We start from the raw sequence: 6,000 nt of genomic DNA on the forward strand, positions 1-6,000 counted from the left end.
TGAGGTTAGCTTTGATCAAGGGGATCTGAGATGGTTAGGATCAGCTAGGTCGGGATATCTAGTGGGCAGTTGGAACTGTGAGCTTCAGAGCTCGTGAGATGAATAGAGAACAAGGGAATAGACTCTGCAGTCAGTTCTAACAGAGGGCAGACGAAGTCATGAGGGTAAATGACAGACGAGAACCAAGGATGCGCCTGGAGAGAAGGAGCCCCTCTGAGAGGTAGGAAAAGAGAGGGGAGGGGGTGCCAGAGAAAGAGCTCTGGAAGGAAGGCAGGCCAAGCAAACAAGACAAGGACCGAAAGGCTGTGACGATGAGGGGGCCGCTGGTGACCACGTGAGCGCAATCTCAGAGTCGTTGCGGATTCCAAGTCACTGAGAGGCTGCATGTGGGTACCAACCACCCTTCAAGGAGGAACCTGGGGCGATGCTGAGAACAGACATGATGGCGAGGAAGGGAGGAGGGGGAAAAAGAGGGCGGGTCCCAGAGTGGGCGGAGGAGATTCTGGGATGGCCTAAAAGCACAGACCCAGCAAACTCACCAGAACATTCCCCGCCCTGCCTGTCCCAACCCTCCCCTCGGCAGGACGTGGGCAGGCACAGGAGAAGGTGAGGAAAGGAGGGACTTGGGTGGAGAACACGCGCAGGTCCTTGGCCTTGAACTAGCTGTTGAGAGAAGCTTAAAATGGAATCCTCGCGGGAGCTCAGGAGCTGAGGGCGCCTGGTTACACGTGGAGAGTCCTGCTCTCACCCTTTCCGCCGGGGCTGGAACTCGTTACAGCCCTGTGGCAGATGGCATTTTCTAAAACGGCCACACAGTATCTCCCATCTCATGTGCTCTTCCACGATGGGACCTTGACATACTGCCATCAAGAGGTGAGGCCTGGGGCTTCCCTGGTGGCGCAGTGGTTGAGAGTTCGCCTGCCGATGCAGGGGACACAGGTTCATACCCCGGTCCGGGAGGATCCCACGTGCCGCGGAGCGGCTGGGCCCGTGAGCCATGGCCGATGAGCCTGCGCGTCCGGAGCCTGTGCTCCGCAACGGGAGAGGCCACAACAGTGAGAGGCCCGCGTACCGCAAAAAAAAAAAAAAAAAAAAAAAAGAGGTGAGGCCTGTGTCCCTCCACCCTGAACCTGGTGGCCTTTGTGACTCAACTAGTAGAGTCTGGCATCAACCACTGCAGGTGACCTTATCCTCGTGGTTGGACCTCACAGTTGGACGGGGCCATGCAGCTTCCGAAGTTTTCTGTCTCTGGAGACGTGTCTTTGAAGCCCTGGATCACCATATAATAAGTCTGATTAACCTAAAACCACCACAAAGAGAGACCCTCGGCCCAGCCTCAGCTGAGTTCCCAGCCAACACATCCATGCCGCGCCTCTCGCCAAGGCGCTTGACTATGATCTGCCTTGTTCCTGAGGTGGAGCACGATGTCCTGCCCATTCCCCTTCCCCACTGAGCATTCCCTGGGAAGGCTGGCTTTATTTCCCCATCTGGGGCCCAGAGTAAGTGATAAGCAAGCAGGCCCTCAGTGGGGTATGCCCCCTGAGCAGGTCCCAGTGGTCGTGGGCACAGGTCACCTTCTAGCTCCCAGACCCCCACCTACTCCACTCCAGGAAACATGGAAAGTTCAGAGACCATCCCAGGCCCAGCTGCACTCCACGAAGAGACTGGGCAGGCTGCCCAGAATTACACAAAATGGACTTTGGGCTGAGTGCCCAAGCTGGACTGATGCCCCCGCCTGCTTAGAAAGGGCACTCTTTTCGGAACCAAGGCCACACCTTGTCACGAAAGCCAAATGCTGGCAGAGCAGGACAGATGGGTGGGAGGGGCCCCTGGGGTAGACGAGGCACCTCCCCAGTGCCTCCCCAGCCTGTCAGTCGGAGGAGGGGAAGGCGGCCCTCACGTGCAGGTAGTAAGTCATCCTCGTTATTGAGGGCAGCCCAGCTGCTTCTGAGAACGGGCTGCTAAGGCATCCGGGACTCATCCCCCAAATCCCAGCCTTTAGCAGTGAGATAAGTAGAGTTTCGGGAGCCTCACGAGATGGTCCTCCTTAGAGCAAAACCGATAAGTGAAAATCAGGTAAAAATTGTTTTGTATCCTGTACTTGTGATAGGATACATGTAACCTGCCATTTAAGATAGAATTTATTATTTAAGTTGCTTTATTCTCAGTTATCCATTCTTTTGATAAATATCCAGGGAGCATCTAGTATGCGCCCAGCACCAAAAGAAAAAGACATGTTTTCATGAATACGTGTCAATATATGTGAGAATTTGCAAAGGCTATTTCCAGAACGGCGGTCCTCATTCAGGGTCTCTGGGGACATTTGTTAGTGTCTGGAGATATTTTTGGCATCTAGCGGGTAGAGGCCAGGGATGCTGCTACATATCCTACAATGCACAGGACTGTACCCACAACATAGAATTATTTGGTCTGAAATGCCACTAGGGCTGAGGTTGAGAAACTCTGGCCTGGAAGGATGAACGTAACACAAGAAACAGATGAGCAATTGTTACCTGTGGGGCAGGGGAATTGGGAGACCAGGACACACGGATGTGTGAGATGATTATTCTTCATCATGTGCTGTTTTGAACCATTTTGTAGGATTTCTTACCACCTGCATGTATTACTTATTTTCTAAAAGGAATAACGATGACTTGTCGTAGCCATACTTATTTGGTTGCCTTCTCCTGGTTGTTGGGGGAAAGGAATTTGAAAAAGAGGGAAAACCAAGGTGTTCACAGTCCATGGTGCCTGCAGCCCATGGGCCATCCAGCCTCCTCTGGTCCAGGACTCCTCAACCTCGCCCCACTGACACTATGGACCAGATCATTCTTTCCTGTGGGAGGCCATCCTGTGCACTGTAGGATGTTTAGCAATATCCCTGGCTTCTGCCCACCTGATGCCAGGAGCATCCTCCCTTTCGCTGTGACAACCAAAGATATTCCTAAATGTCCTGGGGGAGGGTGGCAAGGGGCAAAATCACCTCTGGTTGGGAACCACTGTGCCAAACCTCCTCTGCAAATCCAAACACAAAGAATTTCCCATTGGGCTTCCCTGGTGGCACAGTGATTGAGAGTCCGCCTGCCGATGCAGGGGACGCGGGTTCGTGCCCTGGTCCGGGAAGATCCCACATGCCGCGGAGCGGCTGGTCCCGTGAGCCATGGCCGCTGAGCCTGCGCGTCCGGAGCCTGCGCTCCGCAACGGGAGAGGCCACAACAGTAAGAGGTCCGCGTACCGCAAAAAAAAAAAAAAAAAAAAAAAAAGAATTTCCCATTCACTGACCTCACAAATCTACAGTGGTCCAGCTGGACCCTCAGGTGGACACATAACCACGCAAACTGACACAAGGACGTGGAGAGAGCAGAAGTGCATGGAGCAAAGAGTGGGGTCCCAGCTGCCCGCGGGAACTGATGCTCACAGAGAGTAAGAGGGGTCTCGGGGCTCCTCTGAACCATCCACCCGTTTCACCGAGGAGGAAACAGAGCAGAGAGGTGATGTGGCCAAAGTCACACAGTGTATGATGGCCAGTGACACTGGGACCACTCTATTCCCTGTAGCATCCCGAGACGTCCCTCAGAGGCTTTCCTTGTCCCTCATCCACTCCCTGTTCCATGGGCACCCCAGAGTCTCCTGGGATCCCCTCTTGAAAGTGGATCACCTAAGACAGTGCATGGCTAGTGCGTGTGTTTTCTGCATTCACCCTGTCTTTCTAGGTAAGCAATTGTTCTGCTGTTCCTGGCACAGCATGGGCTCCAGTGTGAACCGGCTTGTCTGTGGACACAGAGTTGTCTCCTAGGGACTCCTTCTGCAGCCACAGGCAGCTGGCACCTGGGGAAAGCTGGTTTATAAAACTCTCTGACTTTTCATTGATAGAGAGCAGCAGGGAGGAATGGCAGGAGAAGCAAACCCCACCTTGTTTCAGCTCCCTGGGGAAGGCAAGTCAGAGTGAGCCTGGCCTTGGCAATGAAGTCAGCCAAGCCAGCTGGTCCCTTCTCTCCTTCTGGTGTGAAAACCAGGTTGCTTTTTTCATGGTGAAGAACCCAAGCTTTGAGCTGGACTGCCTGAGTTTGTAACTCCACTCTGCTACTTCCTGGCTGTGTGGTCTCAGGCAAGTTACTCAACCTCTCTGAGCCTGAGTTGCGTCAATAAATGGCAATAACAGTGTTGACTTCATAGTATCGTTAGAGTCAGCTGAGATAAAACACATGACATTCTTAGCATGGTGACCAGCACATTGTAACTACGAGTGAAATGATTCCTGCTGCTATTACCTTATGATTCATTATAAACATAAGTATGAATATAATGTTTATAAATATAATTATATAAATTTCACATATATTATAATAAGTATAATAATACCATGGCTCATGGGCCCAATACAGGTTTTCACAAATAAGTTCCATTTGGGGACAGACAGGCTGTAAAACTAATGAGAAATTTCTGGTCATTTGTATGACATCCCTCCCCCCACCCCATATTGGAAAATAAAAGGATCTTTTAAAAACAAATTTTAATGGTGGTCTAGCTCATCTGAACAGGACACAATTGCCCTGTTCTTGGTTTTGGCTGTTTTCCAGCCACGATGTTCTTCTCATTGATCAGAGAGAAATCCCCAAGGTTTGGCAAAGGAAGCTTTTAATTGCTCTGGATGGACCGATTTTTTTGCTTAGCTGCTCAAGCATATAATTGAGGGAGAGACAGAGAGAAAGAGAGAGAAAAAATCACTTTGAGATTACTTTGAGATAAATATATAGTCAGACCTCCCCCTTCCTGATCAGACCTAAAACACACACCTCTCCTGTCTCCCCCAGCTCTGGGGAAGGAGGGCACAAAGCAGGAACTGCATTTTCTTGATCTTTATCAAACTAATGATGTGTGATAATAACAACTGCTCTCCTTCATCATATGTGCTTGCTGTATGTTGGATTTCCCCAGAAACAGACCCTGAGACAAGTATCTAGTCAACCTACTTTATTTGGAGGGAATCCTGCAGGCACCAGGAAAGGATAGGGAAAGTGAGTCAGAGATTGGAAGTCAGCCAATAAAGGGTGTGTTATCAAGCACGTTATCACTGGGGCGTCGGGCACTTACTCTCCCCGGGAACCGTGGGATGAGGGAGCTGGGGAATTTATACCCTAGCCCATCAGTCACCGCGTAAGGGCTGCTCCTGGGGGGGTCAATTCCCTGGCACTTGCAGCCTCTCCCAGTGCAGGCAGCCAGAGGAAGCCCTGGGCAAAAAGTCACAAGAGACAGAGTGGGGCTTTCTGGAAAGGCAATGTGTGGGGTGAAGGGACACCAAAAGCACCCAAATAACAAACCCCGAAATATGATGAGTCCCTACTTCCCCACTCAAAAGATCCAAAGGATGTGTGACATAATTGAATAATCTTTCTTTTTAAATAGATGAAATATTTAATCATCTATTTATAACAAGTAACTTACTTGCCATCCATGCCCACGATCACAGGTTACATGTAACGATGTAACTTTAGAAGATTCCTCTCACCCTCAGTCCGTGACTCAGTTTCTTGCCACCCCTTCCAACGCATCTGTGGGCTCAGGGTCTCTGCCATCATCAAAGGCACCTTTTGAGTCATCTGAGTTTGCTAAGCACATCTTCTTCCCTCCCCTCTTGGTTCTCAGCGATGCAGCATTTTTGGAATCTGTAGGACGCTTTCACTGGCAATTTTTATCCCAAGCCTCCAGCACCTATTTACATAACATTAGGGCAGCTGGTGGTCCCATTCATCCAGAGGTGTCTGTGCCTGATCCTCATCCTGTAACCAATGACTGAGTTCCTAAGTGTCCTCAAAAGATCTGTTCACACTCACACTGCAAACTATGACGCCACAGAATCGGTTCCAAATCTGGATTAAACTTCCTAGCCTCCTTTTAAGCAGTTCCTCAGATGACCTCAGTAAATGGGCATAAATGTATCAGGCAATGAATCTCACCCAAACAGCACATGGTGGTTCAAAGAATGTGTGCAGTCTTCCT

The sequence above is a fragment of the Mesoplodon mirus genome (genome assembly GCF_964341445.2).
Source record: "Mesoplodon mirus genome assembly, chromosome: 15".
NCBI classification, from domain to species: Eukaryota; Metazoa; Chordata; class Mammalia; order Artiodactyla; family Ziphiidae; genus Mesoplodon; species Mesoplodon mirus.